The sequence below is a fragment of the Mustela nigripes genome, chromosome 13 (genome assembly GCF_022355385.1).
Source record: "Mustela nigripes isolate SB6536 chromosome 13, MUSNIG.SB6536, whole genome shotgun sequence".
In the NCBI taxonomy this organism is placed as follows: domain Eukaryota; kingdom Metazoa; phylum Chordata; class Mammalia; order Carnivora; family Mustelidae; genus Mustela; species Mustela nigripes.
In genome coordinates this window covers 73,352,490-73,377,134 of record NC_081569.1, presented here as the reverse complement: position 1 = coordinate 73,377,134, position 24,645 = coordinate 73,352,490, and the positions used below count along the sequence as shown (strand labels likewise).

The window sequence follows — 24,645 nt, the reverse complement described above, 5'->3', positions numbered from 1 at the left end:
TGTCTGGCATCTCCTGTCCAGTGAAGGCAGTCGCACTGGGTCCCTGAAGAGCTGTTTCACGTGGGAGGTACCCATTTCACATTTGTTTTAGATGATTTATGCCAGAGCCGGGTAGGAATGGCAGACCGTCTAATAATGGAGAGAGACAACAGAAAACTCTTTCCTAAGGGCCTCATGTTTTTTTCCCCATCAAATACTGTCATTTCTTCCTTCTTCATGACTTTTTCTTTTGGCTTAAAATTCTTACTGATAGGATGATTTGTGCAGATACTGGTCACTTTCAAGTATATTAGCCCAAACCTCTCTCCTGTTGTAAATCCAGATAGCAAATTTTCTACTGAACAGTTAACTTCAAAATAAACCTGCTAAAACGGAACTTGGTATTTTATTGTCAATTTACTTTTTCTTAGTCTATCCATCCAATGTCCCAACCAGGGCCCGTGGCATTGATACAGAAAGCTCCACCTCCCTTACCTTCAAAATCAAATTAATCCCACGAGTTGTCAGTGTTTCCAGTCTCCTGTATCTACCTTCCTCTCCTTCCCCTCATTTCACTCCCTAATCAGATCCCAGGTGTTTGGGGTCCGAGTTACGGCCTTTTATCTCCTTTTGTCTCTCATCACCTCTCATTTCACCCTCCATGTTGCTACTAGAATGATCCTTCTAAGACCCGTGTATTACAGAGCCTTAACGCTGCACAAAATCCTACCACAACTCTGGAGGCTGTGCTGGCTATGGAGCCCCACACTAATTTTCCCATGACAGAATGATAAACATGGCCCAATCCCTGCCCTCAGCTATATCTCAGCAGCTGATGAAGACAAAGAATTCATGGTGATGTAAGAAATGATCTCTGGGGTCTTCCATATACACGAGAGATGCCCAGCATCCTAGAGGAAGGAGTTCTTAATTCTGTCTGGGGAATCCAAGAAATTCACAGAGAAGTTCAGGGGAGGAGGAAAGGAGGCATTTCACAAGGGCCTGCCTCAAATATCGCAGCAAAGCTGAGGCGTACACACGAGGGTAGGGCCCTGGAGGTGCGAAGGTGGAGGACTTGAAGAGGCTGTGGGAGATCCGTGGCAGACCTTGTGGGAAATCGAAGAAAAAGCCTCTGAAACACATTAAAGTAAGCCAAGGTGGCATTCCAAGCTGAGAGTCAGAAGAGCAGAGGGGAGTGTCAGAGGCACAAAGTTGAGGCTGAGCTGTTATGGTTTTCCCTGGCCCTTCCCAGCCTGGATGATGCCAAGGCTTTCATGCTATGACCCCTAAAGCCTGGCCCTTGTCTCCCTTTTCTGTCACCAGAGGCCTCCCGATGATTAGATCTGGGACTCTTCTGCTTAGCTCAGAAACACTATGTCATACAAACAAGGGATAAGAGTATAAGAGAGCTCGGGGAATGATTTCAGACATTTGACTTGTAATGACCCTGGGCAAGGTCATCAACTTATCCATAAAACAGAATGAATAATGTGCCTATTTCATGGGGTCAATGTGAGGATTAGATGAGTAATGTGTATAAGCCACCTGGCATATTGCCTGGCCTAGGCAGGGTTTCCGTGACAATGTGCTATCATTACAGCCACAATGAGGGCTCATCACTAACACAAGACAGAGCCAGGACTAGAACCAACGCTTGGCTTATCCTCTATTCCTCCATCCTCTAACTTCCTTCTGAGGGAGAGGAAGAAAGGATTATTCTGACAACAAGAACCTACAATAAAGTTACCAATGGACAATGACCCAGGCCTGGAGAGTTGAGAGTTAGATACCCTTGGGGCAAGAGATTATAAGGAACTTCACTACTTTCTTTCCTTCTCTTTGCCTTCTGGAGTAATAAAGTATGGGGAGAAGGGAAAATTTTGGCATACAGAAATCTGTAGAACTCTGGGAGACACCAAGGGAACCCACCAACTGGGTTGATTATAATTGTCCTAGAACCTAAGCTTTTAGACATAGGGGAGAAGTGGACATGGGGGCTTCTTTCTACATTACCTGGCTTAGGTTGAGAGGGTAGGAAAATAAACAGGATCACAAGCAAAAAGCTCTCCTCTTAAATAGAGTGCAGAGCCTACAAAGGATAGCTTAACAAGGGACAGGAGGGGCAAGATATTAATTTATATGTTAAAAGGGAAATAGGTATACATGATAAAAAAATGAAAACATAAACTATGTACAGTGAAAGTTAAATAACTTTTTTACTTACTCCCTATTTTCCCCTTTCAGTGACAAACTCTGGTACCAAATTCTAATTTATCTTTTCAGTGATATTCTATATGTTTACCACATACACACATATACAAAGACTTTTTGTGGCACAATTTTACACGTTACTCTCTTGCTTTTTCCACTTAAAGATCTATCTTGGAGATGATACTGTATTGGTAAGTTAAAGCTGCCTGTTTTTGTATTTTTTTTTTCTGTTTTTGTTTGTTTGTTTCCCTTGTTAACATTTAATGACCCTCCCTCCCTCCACAGGCCTTCAAGCTACCAGGACTCAGCACTCCCCAACCCTAGCCTTAAGAACTTGGCCTTCACGATGACAGGCTGTTTGGGGAGATTTCCCTTTCCCAAAACTTCGTAGTAGCCTGAGCGCACCACAACAGGGATAGGAGCAGGTCTGGGCTTGTTTCTGGTGGCATTTACCCACTGATGGGTATTGCTCACTGATGGAGGGCTGCCATTTGTCAAGGTTGACAGAGGGGCAGAAGCTCTGGTTCTTCTTTAAGTACTCATGCCTCATACCAGCGTTTCCAGAGTAACCTGAGTGGTATTGGTCGAAGTTGATCATGTGATGATACATGTCCCCAGCATTACTCTGGCCTCCTCTGGCTTCCAGTGCTTGCTCATGTGGTCGTGGCCCCAGTGGCCCCAAAGTGTCTGGGTCTTCCTCAGTCTGGATGGCATGTGGACAGCCCAGACAGAGCTAAAACTGCCTCCTTATTATTATTATTTTTAAATTTTTATTTTCTTAAAGATCTTATTTATTTATTTGAGAGAGAGAGCACAGGAGAATGAGAGGGAGAAGCAGACTGCTGATCGGAGAGACCCTCGCCTGGCTCAATCCTAGAACCCTGAAATCACAAGCCAAACCAAAGGCAGATGCTCAACCAACTGGGCCACCCAGGTGCCCCTCCTCTTTCTTTTTAATGCCTACATAGTATTCTATTGAATAGATGTACTATAATATATTCTCTATCAATAGACAGTCACATTGTTTCAGAACTCTTTGTTTTATAAATAGAGCTATAGTGAATATATTTTCTAAAAAAAAGATTTTAATTATTTATTTATTTGAGAGAGAAAGAGAGAGAGAACCACAATCAAGGAGAGTGGCAGAGAGAGAGGGAGAAGCCGGGAGCCCGACATAGGGCTCAATCCTAGGATCCCGGGATCATGACCTGAGCCAAAGGCAGATGCTTAACTGACTATGCCACATAGGCACCCTGAGAATATATATATTTTTTTAAAGTAATTTCTAGGGGCACCTGGGTGGCTCAGTGGGTTAAAGCCAAGGAGCCTGCTTCCCCCTCTCTTTCTGCCTGCCTCTCTGCTTACTTGTGATCTCTGTCTTTCAAATAAATAAATAATATATTTGAAACAAAAAACAAAAAAATTTTTAAAAAAATAAAAGCAATTTCTATGCCCAATATGGGACTTGAACTCATAACCCTGAGATCAAGAGTCGCATGTTCTATTTACTGAACCAGCCAGGTGCCTCTATAATGGATATCTTTGTATATGTCTTTCTCTCTATACACATATATATCTATAAGTTAAATGCATAGAAGTAGAATTGTCCTGCTCAAGGAAATGTGCATTTTAATTTTCATATAGTAATAGGATATTAGATGTGACTTTTCCAGTTGTTTCAGATTTTCAGCAGAGGTCCCAAAGATCAAACTAAGTGACAGACCATCTATTTCTGTCATTTAGTAAAAATAAGTACTAATGTAAGTATTTCATAAAAGTGAGGTGTTGTCATATGAACTTTCAAAAAGCAAGGGGTACCTGTACCAGTTCTCTCTCTCCAGGCTTCACCTCGCCTCTGCCCCCAAGGTACATACAACAAGGCCAGGAATTCCTGGAGGGGCAAATGTTAGGAGAAGGGTTCTTTAGAGAGTGGGAGAATGGAGAGTTGTCAGCACTGTGCTCTTTCTCCTTTCCAGGGCTTGTTGCTCTTCTAGTTTAACCTAAATGAGGGGATTCACAAGAGCTGCTCAGAGAGTTTGTTTTGTTTCCTGTGGAATTTGGGGGATGGAGGGACTAGTACCCAAGTCACTGGTGTGCGAACATCTTAAGGCCACGAACGGTGCCAAAGCTGCCTCTGTGGACTGCGTGGGAGCAGCTGTACCTCCTCCAGCCGTGGGGCAAGAGGAGGAGAGCTGGAATTGCCAAGGAGCCCACCAAGAACAGGCTGGGGACGTTGGCATGGGAAAGGAAGCAGAGTCTGAGTGTGTGCGTCACAAATGTTCAGCAGGAAAGTGTGTTGGAGGGGTCAGGCATGCTCAGGTGAATGTTTGTCTACAACAAACTCCAAAATCATCCTATAAAAGACAAGCATTTGGATGCTGGCCACTGAAGACCTTATCCAACCTTTGCTTGTCTGGGTCTCCCAGCACCAACCCTCAGGAAGCCAGAGGTCACAGAGTGAGTCAGTAAGAAATCGAGGAAAAGAACAAGAAGGAAATGGTGAAAAGCTGACCAAGATTCCATCCTGAGCTTCAGGTTTCTGAGCCCGAGTTGAGACTGAGCCAGAGGCTGGGGAGAAGGTTTAAACAGGATGAGATTAATATGCAACTGGACCAAACCTGAGAATAGCTAGAGAAGCTATTGCATCTACCCAAGATTTCATTACAGTGGAGAGAATGGGGATTCAGCATAGCATGAAGTTAGTGTCATGAATAAATATCATGGTTCCCCCCTCCCCCCCCCCCGCAGCTTGGACCCCACTATGACTAGCACATTCAATAAACCAGTTAGAATAAATATTGCCAAACGCCATCCCATAAATGCTGTACCACCTTCCTCCCAGTGCCAGGGTACATGCACCTGTTTTCAGGGAGAGACGCTTTTGATGTTCATATTCTAGGAGTTTGATACTCTAATGAGGCAAAAGACAAAATTTGTTCCCCCAAATCTCCAGTCCATTCCTATGGGCTTCCCGATATCACATATTATTTTAATTACTTGTCTGTCCAGCCTCCACACCTCAAAAATCTCAAGTTACACACACGTTTTACGTTCTAGTCAGGAATCTAAGTGAAAGATGTAAGGGACGATTACTCTCAAGTGCTAACTTGAGTGACAAAGAAGGTCCATTACAAAAACAAGTATTTTTAACCCAAAGACATGTGGACATCCTTTTAAATCAGTGATTGATGCTACCGTGTAAAGAATTAAAGAGCACAGGTATATTAAAATTATGTTGTCCAAAGGTTATTTATTAGTTAATGCAAATTTACTTGGGCTTAAGGACTGAAAATTAACTCAGGATCCAGAAACTATAATTTAAGTTGACACATAAGTCATTTGTAGAATCATAAAAATTAATCTCTTTTTAGGAGGACATTACATATTAACAAGTAACTTAGTTGAACACATAATTTTGCCATTTTATGAATATAAAGTGATGCTAGTTTATTTGACCAGTGCAACTAGTGGAGGAAATTTAGAAAATTAAAATCAATCAAGCTTCTTTTCATGAGAAAGACTTTCATGGAGCAGAATATTGTGTTAACAGTTTTACATGATGTAAGTCAGGGAGAAGACAGAACGGCTTTTAAATCAAAATCATCAAATCAGTTTAATTTGTCCAAGGAGACATCTCGATTAGGAATATTGCATGCTCTTTTTGTGTGCAATTACATAGCCAATATTAAAGTTTTAAAGTTATTTATATTTACTTCCTATAGTAACCAAAACTTTTAATTAAACCCACAGTCAAAATTTCTTTTTTGTTACAGCTTTACAAAGATAAATTTCCTTCAAGAACTACATATGTAAAGTATAAGAAATAGAAAAGTATTTTTAGAAATCTTTGAATTTCTTTTTCTTCGCATTTGTAGGTGCTTAATTTATTAATGCTGTTTCTAAAAGCCAATTAGATTTTGACTTTTTATTTGAAATTACTTCAAGTTTTCAGAAAAACAACAAAACTAGTACAGAATTGACACATACCCTACACCTGCTTTCCCCCGTGTTAACATCTTACATAACCACAGTACAATGATCACTACTAAGAAACTGTCATTGCTACTATTAATGAAACTGTATCACTTATTCAAATTTCACATTTTTCCCTCCCAAGTTCTACTCAGAACCCCTTACTGCGTTTAGTTGCTCTGTCTGCTCAGTGTCCTCCACTCCATAACAAGTCCTCGGTCTTTCTTGGTCTTTCACAACCTTGATACTTTCGAAGAGTACTGCTCACTGATTTTGTAGAATGCCTATCAGTTTGAGTCTGTCTGAGACTTTCTTGTAAGTAGGCTGAAGTTAACGCTTTTTAGGAAGAATACCATGAAAGTGATGTTGTGCCCTTCTCAGAGCCTCTTCCAGGAGGTATGATGTCAGCATGTCTTGTTACTGGTGATGTTAACCTTGATCACTTGGTTAAGATGGCGTCTGCCAGGGCTCCTGGGTGGTTCATTTGGTTGCCTTATCAGTTTAGGTCACGGTCTCTAGATCCTGGGTTAGAGCCCCATGTGGCCAGGCTCCCTGCCTGGTGGGGAGTCTGCTTCTCCCTCTGCCCCACCCCTTGATCCTACTCTCACTTACTCTCTCTCTCCAATAAATAAATAATATTAAAAAAAAAAGATGGTGTTTGCCAGATTTCTGTACAGTAACAGAGAATATTTTTCCCTTTGTAATTCCTAATGGTCTTGTGTAGAGGTACTTTGAGACTATGCAAATATTCAGTTTTTCTTAGAACTCTTGTGCACTAATTTTAGCATCTAGAAACAGATCATGCTGCAACAACTTTGCTGTGCTGCTTGCCTACTGATTATTCTGTTTTCTTCACTCCTACATTTATTAATTGCATTTTTCTGTTTTTCACTGATTATTCTGTTTTCTTCACTCCTACATTTATTAATTGCATTTTTCTGTTTTTCTTCCCTTATTTATTAACTTAGTCATTTATTGATATCAATATGGACTCATGGACATTTATTTTGTTCTATGGCTTCTAATCCAATACTATCAACATTTATGTTCTTGCTCAAATTAGTCCAGCTTTTTTTTTTTTTTTTTAGCACTTTCTAACTTACTGTCCCTGTAAGATAGTCCAGGCTCATTGTATAATTTCCCCATCCCAGTCCTAGAATCAACCATTTCTCTTGGGAGCCCTGGTTTGCTTGTTTTAGTGGTGTCTTTTATTACCACTGGATTTTTAATTTTTAATTTTTTTTTATTTGACAGAGGGATACACAGTGAGAGAGAGGAACTCAAGCAGTGGGAGTGGGAGAGGAAGAAGCAGGCTTCCTGCTGAGTAGGGAGACTGTGGGATCATGACCGGAGCCCAAGGCAGATGCTTAAGGATGACGAAGCCACCCAGGTGCCCCTGGATTTTTAATTTTTGTTAGAAAGCTGGCTCTAGTGGTTGAACTCCCTCTGTCCCCATATCAGTAAGACCCAGTAATAACCGCACAGCTCACTTTGCAAAGGCTGTTTATTCCGTGTAAATAATCACAAGGACTCTAGGAGCAGGAAGTCTAGTAGAAATGTCTAGTAGAGCTTTCTCCCCCAAGGCCTGTCCACACTGAGGCCTATCTTCTCATTAATGTTAACCACCCCCTCACACACATGCCTCCCAAGGACAGACATTCATTCTAAGACTTTAGAGCCTAAACGAATATTCATAGGCAGAACATTTTCCTGATTGGAGCATCTGTGCCTTAGTCCCAAGCCATGCCAGCCCCAGCTCTTTGTTTTGCAGAACCTGGAGGGCCCTCTGTGTTCACCCTGCTTCCTCCAGAGCACGCCTCAAAGCTGCATAAATGATGGGTTTCAGGGCCTTTGACTTTTTCAAATTAAAGTTTCTTATTTGAGGAGCAGGGTCATTCTTTTGCAGAATTTCTATTCTCCGTCAATGGAATGGGGTTGTTCCTGTGAGAATCTATTATTCTCCTACCCCCCCCCCCAAAAAGCCCCCCAAACAAAAAACTATGAATGATTGATGCTGTTTTTCCGGTCACCTCAATATTAACCGAAATGAGAAAATTAGTACCTATATAATGATGCACAAAAGAGATTTCTATGTAACCTTGATAGTCACTTTGGCCATTACACTAAACTAAACCAGAGTTCATAGAAATACCCAGTTCTCCAAAAGCCTGGTGAATATTATCTGAGCGATGATGTTTTTAATAGTTTACATCAAGATTAACCATCTTTGGTCAATGTGACTCCATTGTGGTCTTTCTGTGTGTCCACCTCCTCCCATTACAACAGTATTGAGCTAGCATACAAGTTTGCAGAAATATTAACAGTCAAGAATATACATTTTATTCATAGAATTAGTTTCTGTCCATAGAATCACAGAAAAGGCCTACAACAGACCAATGAAAGCAAGATACAGTCTTTGCTGAGCTTGTTTCAGTTTACTATAGGATGAAGGAGAATATAGAATGGGAAATTATTTTTAAGACTTTATTTATTTATTTGTGAGAGAGACAGAGAGAGTTGGGGAGGAGCAGAGGGAGAGGGACAAACAGATTCTATGCTGAGCGTGGAGCCCAACACAGGTCTCAGTCCCAGGACTCTGAGATCATGACCCAAGCTGAAACCAAGGGTCAGTTGCTTAACCAACTGGGCCACTCATGCACCCCAAAATTTCTCATATTCGTAACATCTCCTGTCTTACACTTCCATTTAATTGGATATTGGTAGCTATTATTATTGAAACTTTCTATCATGCTTAATCAGTTTATTCTCAACTCTATGATGGGTTATTAATTTTACCAACTTTAATTTCTTTTTTCACCATTTTAATTTTCTTTATTGTTTTGAAATGACCTTTTTTGGACCAACCTTTCTAGCTATAGCCTTTTGGCATGTAAATTTTGCTTGTGATTTAGGTAGAGGTAACCTGTAAATGGTGAGTTTTAGTTATTTATATTAAATCTAGTATATTTGGTATACTTGGCCATAATCCTTTTGAAGTATAGCAGGTATCTTTATTGTCTCTTTAGTTATATGGACTCTGTTTTTCCCTTTATCTTTCAATATGGTTTGGAAGAGCATAAATCCCTACTTTAAAATCATATGGGTTCGATATCTTAACATCCTATTAAGCACTCTAAGTCTCTTTTCCTTAAAAAAACCCTACTCTGCTCTCCTGTATGGAAGAGAAAGGATACTGCTCTTTGTGTGCACTTCTTACTCCCTACTCTAATTTCAAATTATAATTAAATTTTATATTTCTCACTTTTCCCCCCTCTTTCATGTTTCTTTTATGCTTTCTGTGCTTACTTTATTTCAAATAATCACACTGGTATCAGAAATAACCCTCCCACTGGTATCCTTCTTTAACAATAGTTGGTATCAATAATTATCATGGGTTCATTTTTTTAGTCATTATCCATTCAAACTTCTTTCTCTAATTTTAACCTTATACACTATATATATTGTAGCTTTGAGCAATCTTTAAAAAAAAAAAAAAAAAAAGCCCCTGGCTGCCACATTTTTTGAGACTGGGAATGTCTGAAAACCTCTCTCTGGTGCCTCCCCATACAAGTGGCTTGATGTGGCCCATTATTCTTGAGCTGCAGCTTATCCCTTCCATGGAAGATGTCATGGTATTGTTATCTGGCATTGCTTAGTGCAGTGGAAAAAGCCCAGGCTAGACTGATATCTTGCTCTTTGAAAATGACCTACTTTTTCTGCTTGGAAACTTGCAGAATTTTTTTCCCCCATTCTAGTTTAAAATTTTTATGAAACTTTGTCATGGTGTTGCTTTTGTTATTGATTTTGCCTGGGACTTTGGACATACTCTCTGTAATTTTTTCCAAATATGATATGTTTTCTCTGAGTATTGATTTTGATCCTTTTGTTTGTTTTTTTCCCCCCACCATTGGAAACCGCTTTTATTTGAAAATTCAGTCTCTAAATTTAACAAGTTTTCTTGAATTATTTTCTTACTTTTTCATTCCTTTTCAATTTGGAATATTGTAATTATGGGTAAGGGGAGAGGGGGCAAATGATTTTTTTTTTTTTTGGCAAATGATTTTTTAATAGAAAGAAACTACATAGAATGGCAATTGTCAAATAGGGAGGCCTTATTTTAATGAGTACCAGCTGACACCTGTTTGGCTCAATCTGGAATGACGTGGGCAGCTGGGCCATTTAATCCGTTTTTCAAACAGGGCAGAGGATTTATAGGTTTCTCCTTTCGTGAAGGTGGTAAACAACTGTAGCTAAACAGGGAGCAGGTAGAATCTGTTGCAGATCTCCCTGCTCCACAGTCTTTGAGAAATTCTTCATTAAACCCACAAAATGCATCAGATATAATTAGAAGACAATGGTGGGTAAATTATTGACATGATGAAACTACCCAAAGAGGACTCTGAAAGTTCAGCCCAGTGTTTAAAGTAGAGTGTGCAAAGAACAGCAAATACAGGTGTGAGTCAGGTCAGGTCATGTCATTGCCATGGCATTTGTGGGGAGAGGGAGATGTTCATCAGTGGGGATTATCCTGATTGTTTTCATTGTTTCATGGGTCACATGATTGTGACCTGGGATATCTATCCACCAGCAACAGGATCTTACCTACCTATGTGGGGTTCAGGTCAAGTCCTAGATCTTAATCCTGGACTAGTGATCTTTTCAGATCCTAGAGGCCCTGGCTGGTGGCTGAGCCAGACTGGAGGGGTAAAGAATGGTGGGAGGGCTGGCCACATGCTTCCATGGACTGGCAGGGTGGAGATGTGGGAGGTAAAATGGGAATGGTTGAGACTGGGCAGGGACTGACAGAAGCACTGACTCACCAGCCAGAAGGGTCTGGGTAACAGAAGCCTTGGGGAGCACCAGGGCCGGTTTTATGAGTGTGGAAAGACTTACCCCACCTTTCCCATATTTTATCTCCCTATTAGAGTTGTTTGACAAATGTCTTTAATAAGTATATGTTTTTTCTATGTTTAGACTTCAGATCTGGCTTTTCTTCTGTGATCAGTCAGCAGAGTGGGGGTTATGAAACCAGATACTATATTTCTTGTAGGAATCTTCTTGAGGACGTTGTCAATGACATATCTTTTTCCATTGGTTAGAGTCATATGATAAATTCTTTTAAAGAAAAGTAGACTTCAGAGAAAGTACCAGCCCCTGATGGTCCTATTTACTTTGTATTTAAGGATGCTCCCAGCATATGAATTTGTTCATACTTTGCAAACCCCAAATTCACCAAGTTTCTCTTTCTTGTTATCCAAGATCCTTTCATTGGAAGTACAGAAAATGTAGAAATAATTTGAGCCCAATGAACTATGGAGCCTTGGATTTCTATTTCCCATTACTTTCCTGTGGACATGATATCTTAGATGATACTGCTACATTTCTATTCATTGGAAATGCATTTAACATAACTACAGTTACTTTCATCAGGAAAAGTGGTTTGCTAAGTTCATCTTTGAGTACTTACAATTCTAAGGTCCCCACTTGCCACTAAATTATTTGAATTCAATCTTTTTTCGAAAAGATTTTTTTCATTGATTTGAGAGAGAGACAGAGAGAGCATGAGTGTGGGGAGGAGGTTGCGTCTCTATCCCAGGACCTTAGAGATCATGACCTGAGCCGAAGGTAGATGCTCAACTGACTGAGACACCTAGTTGCCCCTTGAATTCAGTCTTTTCTAAAATGGACTTCCACCCTCCTAGGAGGTTTTTTGCATACTCCACAATATTACTTCTCTGCTGTATCGCACACTGCTGGTGAACTGATTTGATGGGAAAAATTATTTTGACATCTCATCCTTAATCAGAACATCAAAATTCCTCCTAACCATTAAAAGTATATCTTAGACGCTTGTGTCCTACCCTTGTACACTCATCACATTTTCTCCTCTAGATCCACAGTGAAAGTGGGAAATTGAAGGTACAGGAAGGAGGCTGGGACTGCACATTAGTAATACATTTACCACATCAGTCTGAGATACAAGTTCCCTCCTGTCCAGAGACTCAGGGACCATTGGGTGTCTCCACTGTTGACCTCAGGGGACTGTTCTAGAACCAGGAAAGTACAACATGATTTTATTTTATTTTAAAAACAAAAACAAAAGCCAAACATCAGCCCATTCTGAGATGTCACTAACATTTCTGGGAGCACTTGCCCCAATTCCTAAGGAATTCTGCTATACTGCTTTAAGATAATCTTTGAAGGTGAAATGTCATATAATTCTGGGTTTCTAGCAATCAACAGCTAAAACTACCTGAGGGAACAGAGGTCTCCTGGGAAGTAGGAGAGAATGAGAGAAGCTGGGAGGTAGGGGAAGGAAGCAGAAGGAAACCAAGCTCAGCAAGCTTCAGTTTGCTTCTGTCTTCAGTGAGTTCACCATCACCATCCTCTCCAGGAGTGAGTGGAAGAGACAGTGCAGCAAAGATATGTCCAAATGCCAATCGAGTGACATCTCAAAGTGCAAATCAGAGTTCAGTTAGTCCTCATCATTTAGTGTTGTATGGTATTCTCTGAGATTAGACTGATCTTTGATGAAGTTGTCCCCATTTCTACATCAGTCTCCAAGTACTCTTTCCACGCTCAAAACTTGTGGAAGGACACAAGCCCTTCCTTAAGTTCTGAGTGGCTTAAAAGTGTCTGAAAAGTACATGTACAGCTCTTTCCTTTTGAAGACAGGACATTAGAGATTACTTAGCTCAGACCCACATTGGATAGATTAAAAGACTGAGACACAAAGAAGTTCAATAACTTGCCCAAGGTCACTACTTATTAAGTGTAGAACCAGTGATCTGGTACTATACCAACTGTCTCCAACATATTCCATACCTTACTTTTTAAACTCATGTTAAAACTTGGACCACTACACATCTTCTAGCTACCTGGCAACTTTTGAAGACTCTTCTAATGTTTGGAGAATTTCCAACCATTGAGTCCACACCCCTCCAACCCCAAGTCTCTAGCCCCAAAATGATATCCTTGCCGCCCCCACACTAGAACATAGGCATATGCTCTGCTAATCAGAGGACCCCACTCAAGATTTCATGGAAGAAGTAAATGAAATAAGCACTGAGCATATTCTTCATGTTGCCACTACTGTGGCTATAGAGACTGCTAGCTTCCAGAAGCTGTGCTGGTCTCAAGGTGGGGCTCCTGACAACAGAACAGCCCTGCAACTGGATGGGATTCCTTGTAGGCAGGAAAAGCCTGCTAGTCCCCTTCAGTCACAGTATAGTCTCATCTTAGTAATTTACTGGTTCAGTCCAATATAACAATAAAAATTCTGGAATCTATTCCAAGTGAAAACTTCTTCCCTTTCCAGGTTGAGTCAGCCTCACCCCAGAAACACCTCTCAGGGGAGGGTCCATAAAACCTTCCCGTATCATCCTCCACACCCCCCATCCTGTCTTGGCTTCCCAGATGTCAGTGTAAGCATTAGCTTGGAAGTCACATGTTGAAGGTGGGAGGGCTTCCATCAGCCCCATTGATCTCTGAGTGATTCTGTGGAGAAGAACTACTCTCTGCCTCTAATTGGCTTTTCCATAAAAGAGAAATAAACTTCTATCTTATTAAGTCCAGGGTCAGCAGCCCTTTTCTGTAAAGGGCCAGAGAGTAAATATTTAGGTTTTGCAGGCTATGTGGTCTCTGCTACAGCCCCTCAACTCTAACATAGTGGTGTGAAAGCAGCCATTGATGCTACGTAAATACATGAGCACAGCCACATTCCATAAATATCTATAGAAAACAGGGAGAGTTTGGATTTGGCCTGTGGGTGGTAGGATGTTGACCCTGGTATCAAATGACTGCAGTTTTGGAGTTTATTCATTATAGCAGAATACTACATTAATCAATTTACTTTTCATATTAAATCTTCTATCAACATTACCCAGTGAGGTGCCAAACACAAAGTAGATACTCAATGATGAGGGACTGGAGAGTCTAGAAACATAGAGGCTGGAGTTTTAACAACCCTATGTAACAGAAGATCATGTTTCAGGCCTGGACATGGCCAAGAACTCAATCTGAGCTCCTTGCATAAAACTAGGAGCCACAGAGGGTTGTCTCATTCAGAAAACAAGGATAAGAAAAACCCTACATTGGCTCTTCATTGTCCTCAAGACTGGCTCCAGCATCCCTGGCTTGACATTGAGGGATCTCTTGCTCTGGCCTTCGCTCTTAACTGTATCTTTATTTCCTACCAGTCTTTTTTCACTGTGTCTGAGCCCCAGAGATACCAAAGCAAGTTCCATAAATGTCTCATGATTTCACAAATGATGTTTCCTCTGTCAAGAATGCCATTTCTCTGAAATCTTGCCATTTGTGATGACGTGAATGAAACTAGAGGGTATTATGCTTAGCGAAATAAGTCAATCAGAGAAAGACAATTATCATATGATCTCCCTGATATGAGGAAGTTGAGAGGCAATGTGGGAGGCTTGGGGGGGTAGGAAAGAATAAATGAAACAAGATGGGATCAGGAGGGAGACAAACCATAAGAGACTCTTAATCTCACAAAACTGAGGGTTGCCGGGGGGAGGGGGGTAGGAAGAGGGTGGTGGAGTTATGGACATTGGGGAAGGTATGTGCTATGAAGTGTATAAATCTGGCGATTCACAGACCTGTACCCCTGGGGCTAATAATACATTATATGTTAATAAAAAATAAAAAATTATAAAGAAAATAAAAAGAATGCCATTTCTCGGTCTTGTTTCCCTGGCTGAAGGCTGGTGCATTTTAGCTTCCAGCTCTTCTTGTCCCACCTGGACTAGGAGGTGGTACTCCTCTTACGTGCTTAGCCTCCAAACCCAGTTTACTCCTCAGTTACAGCACCAACCATGCTCTGATGTGCCAAGATATCTGTTTACCTCCTATATTGGGTGCACAGTGAGGTCAGGAACTAGTTTGTATTCCATTTCCCCAAACCTCATGGTAGTACTTGGTACTTACTTGGTTCTCAATAGAAACTAAATGGTAATGGCTCTGTGAATTAATAAGAATCCAGGCCCTAATGAATACAACAACTACCTGTGTTGAAAAATTGTCTTATTCTTATTTATGGATGTTCCATTTAAAAGCACTACTAATTAGGCACACCTGGGTAGCTCAGTGGGTTAAGCATCCAGTTCTTGATTTCAACTCAGGACATGATCTCAGGGTCGTGAGTTGGGCTCTGTGCTAGGCATGAAGCCTGCTTAAGATTCTCTCTCTCCCTCTGTCCCTCCTCCCGCTCATTTTCTTTCTCTCTCTCTCTCTCCAAAAAAAAAAAAAATAAAATAAAATAAAAAATCAAAGTAAATAAAAGCACTACTAACTAAAAGTGATACAATGAGTTTGAATTTTTAGTAGCTGGTAAAGAATGTACATTTCTTTTGCCCTTGAAGCCAAACCATCATCAGCTTTACCTTAGCCCAGAACAGCAGAAGCACTTGGGTTTGCCCAGCATAAAGCAAAGTGGAAACACTCCGTTCTTAGACAAGTTGGGTTCTGCTGATGTAACCTGAATCCTCTAAAAAATATACAACTATATGACCCAGATTTCCCAGAAAAGTTCTGCTTCAAGTGTTTGTTCCATTTTCTCCACAAATAAGTATATATTTTTGAATGATATGTTTCTATTTTGTTTAAGAAAATGTGAGCATTGTTAAATATCTAATTTCAGCCCCAAATGGTATGTTAGGTTCATGATAATCAGTCTATATTTAACCAGGCATCTGACCTAAAAACATTTTAAAATGTATCCCTATTGAAAGAATTTAGAAATGTCACAGCACCTACAATTTTTAAAAGTTGGTATCTTCATTTGACTACATGTAAGATTTAGCTGCAATTGTTAAAGTTATACTAGTAAAAGTGAGTAAAATGTCTTCCTTAAACATGGGACTTGTCAACCAGCTATGCATTTTGACTGATCTGGCACAAACTGGGCTAGTCTTTTGCCTCTGATCCCAAATCATAATGGAATATTTGACCTCACTTCTGGCAAGTAGGACAAGAAGAAGCTTAAGATTGAGGTATCTTCACCCCCAAATGTTGTGACCACAGTATTCCCAGTGTTCATCTGATAGGAGCCCCAGGTCAGGATAGGAAGGCAGGGGCTATTTGGAGAGGGGGAGATCGTGGCTCCTGTTCATTTTGCTGGCTGCTGTGGGGGATGTGATGGCTCGCCCCCAGGAAGAGTCAGCCGCAGAAGAGAAGGAAGCAAAGAGAGCCTTTGATTAGGACCTGCAGCTAGGGTAAGCCATTCAGGAACAGAACTGAAGTTTGGAGACATTCCCACCCTCCCTTTTTCCTTTCACACACACCCTCACTTCCTCTTCCTGGAGCCATCCAGCCTGTGAACCTCCCTGCCTGTTGTGGAGCAGTTGTCACCCTCAGTACCAAACACATGTTTGGCAGGGTGAGGTGTAAGATGGACAGGTGGAGCAGCCCTGGAGCTCAGACTCAGACAGGCCTTCACCACTACCCTCCACAACCCCTTTGGGGTGGAGGGAGATGAGATGGCTGTTTGGAGCAGGTAGGTCCTAAAGGAAACAGGTCCTTATCTGAAGAGATAGCAGGATGGATGAAGGATAGACATTTATTTATTTATTTATTTATTTATTTATTTATTTATAAAGGATTTTTCTATTTAAGAGAGAGAGCAAGAGAGTGTGCACATGAGTGGGGGGAGGGACAGAGGGAGAAAGAGATGCCAACTCCCTGCTGAGCAGGGAACCCAGTGCAGAACTCTATCCCAGGACCCTGGGATCATGACCTGAACTGAAGGCAGAGGCTTAACAACTGAGCCACCCAGGCACCCCAGAAACCCTATTCTTAACCTACTCTCACTTCAACCTTTACAGAAAAATCTCCAATAGAACAGAACTGTTAGTAATTGAACTGTACAAAATTGTATATACTACTTAAGAACAAATAGGATATTTTATTTTAAAATAATCCATAAGTACATCTCAGAGTTTTATAAAATAGCTCATAAATGTGATGGCTTATAAACTTACCCGAGCTAATCTGCCCCCGCAGACTCACAGTTATTATTTATCACTTTCTCCCAAAGTGAAATATAAGAAGTATTCCGGGCCATTAGTTAAGATGTATAAACAATTGATAACAGTCCTGTCTTATGGAGTTTCCCTTAAATACCATATAAACATGATGTGACCAGAACAAAGACACAGAGGAATTTCTTTTTGGTCAGTTGTTCCTAATGAAAGAAGTATTAAACCAATCAATTCACTCTTTTTCCATATCTACTTTCTACAGTTTATCATGCAGTGCAAACACAAAAGCAAGCCCATACATCCAAGAATCCTAGACCATGCAACTTTTTTTTTTTTTTAAAGATTTGCAGACAGAGATCACAAGTAGGCAGAGAGGCAGGCAGAGAGAGAGGAGGAAGCAGGCTCCCCGCTGAGCAGAGAGCCCGATGAGGGGCTCGATCCCAGGACCCTGGGACCATGACCTGAACCAAAGGTAGAGGCTTGAACCCACTGAGCCACCCAGGTGCCCCATAACCTTTAAGAATGATTTACCATCTTTATCTTTAGGGATTTTGATTTCAAAGTCAGTTGTCTCAGAGCCCTGGATCTGAGATCCAATGTAAACCAACAGAATCAACATTTGCAGCCATGTGATATCACGATAAACTACCAGGTCGATACAGAGCTATTCTTCCACTCTGGGAGGATGGCTTTGGCTTCTTTACAGACTCTTTGGAGCAGCATTTAAAGATTCTATTTATTTATTTGTTTGTTTAAGTAGACTCCATGCCCAACACAGAGCCCAACATGGGGCTCTAACTCACGACCCTGAGATCTAGACCTGACTGGGATCAAGAGTCCAATGCTTAACCGACTGAGCCACCCAGACGCCCCAGCATTTATAGATTATAATGCCACATGTAGACAACATGAATCCTTAATGTATATTCTGAACTTAGTCAGGATGGATGATTTTCCTTAGGTAGGTAACCAGCTCCTGGAATTCTCTTTCAGAGCCAGATTTCCTAGCTGCAAATGGGTGCTAAAAAGTCCCAACAGAAAGATGGAGGAAAAAAAGGTGACTCCAACTGCAATGCCAAAGAATAAAGAGCCACTGCTTTTGTCCACCAATCCGTAAGTAACAACTACAACAACAAAGTATGACTACCAGAGTTTTGTAAGTGGGTCCACTCCAGGCATCTGCATATCCTTTGGTATTAAGGTAAAGTAGCTTATTAACTTTTCAGTTGTAAAGTACAGCTCTCATACAGAGGAGAATCCCAAACAAAAATGTACAGCAAACACAATGAATAATCAAGATCAGTACTCAGATAGCCACCACCCAGGTCAATAAACAGACATCGCCAAGCCCATGACTCTTCCCTCCTAAACAGTATGCACCCTTTTTCCCCATTACCACTCCTTTGGTATTCTGACTGCCATGGCAGCCACTGCCTTGCTTCTCCTTCTATTTCTACCATCCAAGCACTTGGTAAGCCCCTAGACACTATGGTTTCATTTTTGCATATTTTCTTTTACCTTCACATACATGGAATCATCTAATACGTATTCTTCTGTGACTGGCTAATTGGACTCAGTGTTACATTTGAGAAAATACAGAGGCCCCGTGACTGTACATTCTTTCCTTGTTCAAGAACTGTGCATGTTCATCTCATTTCTTTTTAGTCTGTGGAATATGCTATTATATGGCGAGACCACCATTGGTTTACACATTCTACTGTTGATGGACATGGGGTCATTTCAGTTTAGGCCTGTTACAAACGAAGTTACAGAAGTGCTCACGTTTCTGTTGTTTATGTACTTAGAAGTGAAACTGCTGCTCCATATGGAATTTTCCTTGTTGGGGGACAATGCCATACTGTTTCCTGTGGTAGTGGAATCAATTTAAATTGGCCCAGATGTGTATTTGCTAGTTGCTCTGCCAACACTTGATATAGTCGGGTTTTGTCTTTTATCTCATTGTGTTTTTTATTTGAATTTTCCTGATGACCAATGTGGCTGAACCCCTTTTCATATGTTTGTGGGTCATTTGGAAATCCTGTTTGTAAAGTGTTTAGATCTTTTGCCCATTTTCTTTTGAGTTGATTGTTGATTGCATTTTCTCCTCCTCAGTGGCTTACTTTTTACCCTCTAACTAGTGTCTTTTGATAAAAAGAAGTTCTTAACTTTTATTTTTAAGATTTTATTTATTTATTTATTTGACAGAAATCACAAGTAGGCAGAGAGGCAGGCAGAGAGAGAGGAGGAAGCAGGCTCCCTGCTGAGCAGAGAGCTCGATGTGGGACTCGATCCCAGGATGCTGAGATCATGACCTGAGCCGAAGGCAGAGGCTTTAACCCACTGAGCCACCCAGGTGTCCCTTAACTTTTTTTTAAAAAAGATTTTATTTATTTACTTGGCAGACAGAGATCACAAGTAGGCAGAGAGGCAGGCAGAGAGAGAGAGGAGGAAGCAGGCTCCCCACGGAACAGAGACCCCGATGTGGGGCTCAATCTCAGGACCCCGGGATCATGACCCAAGCCGAAGGCAAAGGTTTTAACCCACTGAGCCACGCAGGCGCCCCAGAAGTTCTTAACTTTTAATGTATTACTCTTTTCTGTATGGCTGGTATTCTTCTACCCCTTTAAAGGAATCTTTCCCTACCAGAAGATCATGAACATACTCTCCTATGTTATATGCTTGAAGCTTTATTTGGCTTTGGTCTAGTTGTCCTGGGGAACCCTGATTTAAAACCCAAATTTAAAACTCTGATTTAAAATCCAGAAGGAATGTGGATCTTACTCCTCTCCTCCCAGAATGTTCCTGGGCTCCTTATGCAAATGTGCTTGAAGGAGCAGGAAGCTGGTGGTCTTTTAAGGTGAGGGTAATACTCAATTGGCATTTCATGCTCACTTTTTGGGCCCCAGCAACCTGCACATTCTACATATCAGTGCTTTCTCACATACATCCAACTAAGTCAACTCTCTCTCACTGTCTTCCTCTTTCCTCTCCCCTTCCCCCACAAACTTTTCCCAACTCCTGGAGATTTACTTGTACTTCTCCAGCAGCAACCTGCCTTCCTCTTATGGAGCAGTCTGTCTCCTCTTTGTTTCAGAGTTCTGCACATCCACCCTTTACCCTCTCGCTACAGCAGTGGCCCCACAGCCCAGCAACAAGATCCTTCCTTCCTGAGAGACTGAGGAGAGGAGTTTTAAGTTCTACAGTTCTGTTTGGGACCTCACCTTCTTGCTACTAGACTGTTTGGGACCTCACTTGGCTGTACCGTCCAATTCCAGGACCCAGAGTTTATTTCATCTCTAACCTTTTTAAAATCACAGGAAGAGAAGGTTCCTATTCCCTTTCCTGAGGTCAGGGGGCATTTTCACCACTGGTCTGTGCTGGCCCCACTGTTCTTTTACTTATTTACTTACTTCTTTTTGTACTCCCTCCACTCCCACGTACCTCCCCATTCTAACAGACTCAATTTATAGCTCTTGATCTGTGTACATTCTTATTAAAATCTGTATCATCACATTCCGTGCATAACATTTTATTGCACGGATGATCCTGTGATACAGATTTCACTCTGCTTCTCACTCTGCTCAGCACCATGTGTTCATATCTGGCCGGGCAACATCTCTGCAATTCATTGCATTTCACTCTATTTCACTGCAAGAACCATAGCTTCTCCATGTGCTGCCTTATGGGGCAGAAAAGTCAAGATAGAGCCGGGACAGCTTGTTTTAAAAACAATGAGATATTCAAATTTCTGTGTAATTCTGGAAGAGCAAGGAGGCCAGCCTAAAGGAAGCAGACTCACCCGTCATTATCTAAAAAGCCTAGTATGAACAAGACCAGTTGGACAAGCAGTCTTAGAAGAATCTTGACTTCCCAGGGCTCCTGCATGGCACTGTCCTTACCTTTCCTCCAATCTAACTCCAAAGAGTCCTGAGTACTTAAGGGAATCACAAAAATGAAGTTAAATTTTAAAATAATATGATAATAAACAGATAAATAAATGGAAGTGTAGTATGTGTGAACACAAGCCTTCCTGAGAGCTGGTACCTGCTGTTCCCATGGCAGTGGAAGTCAAGGCCTTTGGCTTCTGCAGAAATAAGAGATGGCATGAATGATTTTGACAGCAGAGCTCAGATGGGCATGCTTCACATCTGTGCCAACATCTGTGGTCACAAGCAGTGGTGGCACCAGCAGTTCTCCCCATGTCACGGAGGAGAGAGGAATGTTTCCTACCACAGAATAGTCACAGAAGGAGCTAATCACTTCTTTCCTTCCCTAGTGGGTTCTAAACACCTGAGAACTATATTAGAGGAGACAGACAGAAAGCCAAGGTCATCTTCACACTCTTAGTGCTGATTTGGAGAACAAGCTCTCTACCACCTCCTTTCTGAACTGAAGGCAACTGACAGAGTAGAGCTGTCCTGATGTACACAGCAAGTTTCAGGTGAAACATCTCCCCTCCCCCCCACCCCACCCCCAGAGCAGAAACCTGGATGAATAGAGCAGAAGCCTGCCCTGATTGCTAGAGACTAGAGATATCACTTGAACCTACCATATCTTAGTGCAGGTGGCCCAAGGGAAGGAGAAGGGCACACTGCTTGCTTATGTAAGCCACCATCAGTTTAGCTCTTCCTCAGGAGAGGTAATAAGGAAGTGGAGTGAAGGGTGGCTGTTTCCTCACCAGCCCTTTTGAAAGGGCTGAACTATACAGAGTGTCCTCTACTATGGGCAGAAGCAAGAATGTGTAGAAAAGATAAGAAAGGTCCCACTTGCAAAAATTTGTGAGGCCCATGGAGCTCCTTGGGTGCTGGTGGGACAAAGCCAAAGAAATAATGATTTGTGACGCTTGTTATGACCCTTCTTCTACACATAGATATACGGATACCTTGGAAATCCCAATCCATATTTTGGAGGCCCTCCTGAAGGGATTCTAATATTGTAAATTCTGATGCCCCCCCCCCCCCCAGGTGGGTGTGGGATTTCCCACTTCTTGCTTTCAGGAATGACTCATAACCATGGAGACCAAATGCTTCATGGCTGGGATCCTGGGGTATAGGGTCTTGAGATACCAACCAGGGGAAAGGAGATGAAACCTCTTTGCCTAGTTGGATCCCTGAGATGGACCCCTGAGGTCCTAAAACATCAGGCAGAGAGATCCTACCCATTTCCTTTGTGAGCTGCCTAGGGGCTGGCACGATTTACATTCTCTTGAGAAGGATCGTCTTTCTTGGAAGCTCATCTGGAAAGCAACATATATGGACACTAGCTTGTTTCCAGAACAACAGAGGAAATCCATGGCAGATATCATCTCCTTTCCCCAGAGCCCTAGGAAAAATGTCCTTGGAACAGGACTGAAATTCACAGAATAGGCGATTGGGCAGGCAATGGAGCCCAGGATAATAGCCACATTGTAGAGCAAGTGCAGAAATGGCCAATTTCTGAGACAGAAGAGGAAAAAAAAAATGAGAGGGCAATGGGCATGGAGGCTGGATGGAGGCTGTGACTGGGGAAAAAAAACTCTTGACAAGCCTACTGAGTAAGTAGAGAGCAGCAAGGATCTGCCCAGTAAATTCCTAAATGCCCAAAGGGCAGGAAAATAAAACTTCAGCATTCGCATTGATAATGAAAAAAATCCTACAGGGGTGCAGGAAAAGGGGACGCCTTTGGGAAGGAGGAAACCATTATAGCAGCACTAGGATGGAGATAGGAGAGTCTGAGCTTGTTGGGTGCTTTTGGATTGTCTTTAAAACTGCAGAAAAGGGAGAAGATGGTTCTCAGAAGGAGGTGACCAGCAGGGGTGGGAGAGGGTAAGATCCCCAGGGGATATGGAAGGGGTCCCCAGGGGAGGAAAGATACATCTATTCCACTGATGCTTCCAGGGAAGAATAGAGGCAAATGACAGTACATCTTGGACAGAGTGGGGAAAGGCGACAGATAGCATCTTATTGTCACCATTCTCTCTGTGAGGTAAGCAACAAAATCATTGCTTAGAGTGAAACAAGACCATTGTGACCCAGAGGTTAGAGGATTGGGAAACACCGAGTGAGTCTCACAGAAAGCCAGAGAGGAGGGTGTGGGGGTTATCAATCCAACTCTTTATGTGACAGCTGAGGACACTGAGGCCCAGAGAGGTAAAAACAATCGCAGAAAGGGACTCTCAGCAGACAGCCCATTCCTAATCCAGGGTTATTTCTATGGCTCCCAGGTGGGAAAGTAGTCAGGGAGACAACCAGCTGAATCTCCTCTTAGAGTCACCAGCCTTCCGAGGGATGAGCTCTTGGCCAACCTCCTGGACCACTGGGCATGATGTTTACCTGCCCACCCCTCAACTCCTGAAGCAAAAAACTCTCTTCTGCTTCTTGGGATGCTCTAGTGCTGGTGACAAAGATGGAGGAAGGACCTCCAGGAGATGGGGACAGTGGAGGAAATGGACCACAGAGGCAGCATTTGCAGGCAAAGCTGCTGCTTGTATGTACCAGCCTCACAGGAACCCAAGGTTAAGAGTTTCAAAACAAGTTTGTGGCTAATTAAAAAAAAAAAAAAAAAAAAAAAACACGAAACCAAATAGATTTCAGCTCAGTAACTGCTCAGCAGCAACTCTGCCTCATAACCTGACATGCCCTACACTAGAGCTGTCTCAGAATTCTGTTTGTCAACTAGTGCCTGGACCTGTGAGACCTAGAAGCCCAGACTTTGTTCTCCTATGCAATCACCATCTAGTTCCCAGGACAAAATATGGTATCTCCTCCTAGAACAACCTCTAGGCCTGGTGGGGGACATCAGAGCCTCAAGGAGAAGCCAACCACCACAGTGTTCCCCTGATGATGTAGCTGGTACCTGGAGAGCTGAGGAAGGGCAAAGTCGCCTCCCAGTCCTCTGGTTGCCCTGACCCCAGGGAAGGAGGACAGAACTGAGGTCTTGGCCCATGCGCTAATGAACTCTGACCTCTGGCTCTGCTGACTTGGCTGGAGACCCAGCATACCCTCCACCCCCGGATCCCACCTCCCAGGCCCCTCAAGGGATACAGTGGGGCCCTTCCCACCCTCCTGATCCCAGCTCCTGGACTGTGTAACTGCAGACACAGTGAGAGGAAAGGCCCATGGACAGCATGCGGCCCATGTGGCAAACAGTCCTGAATCCTCACCATGAGGCTGGAGGCCACCGGTATGCCCTTTGGTGCCAACTCCATAGCCACAGATGTGCCAAGACGCGTCTCCCACTCCGCCCCTAGGAACAATATCTGAGCAGGATCTGGAGGAATCCCCAGAAGGCAGAGGCAACGTCTGTCCATGCTCTCTTGACCCAGAGAGAGGAGCTTCAGTACAAAAACTGTACTGAAAGGCCCTGAGGCCGGATCCTTGCTGTACCATGAACTGGCTGACCTTGGTCTCCATTTCGTCCCCTGGCACATGGAGTGTAGACACTGCACGACATACACAGGGGTGTCCTGTTGGGACACCCAGAGCCTGTGCTGCCCCCTGGTGTGAATTTA

The 24,645-nt window shown here is 42.3% G+C and overlaps 1 long non-coding RNA gene across 1 annotated transcript in view; it reads left to right on the top strand.

Moving 5' to 3' along the window:
- LOC131999825 (uncharacterized) overlaps nt 1-24,645 on the top strand; it is a 182,179-nt gene that overhangs the window by 96,335 nt on the left and 61,199 nt on the right. The window contains exon 3 of the long non-coding RNA XR_009399117.1: nt 18,150-18,269. This is a non-coding gene — a long non-coding RNA (uncharacterized LOC131999825). The remainder of the gene's footprint in view (nt 1-18,149; nt 18,270-24,645) is intronic.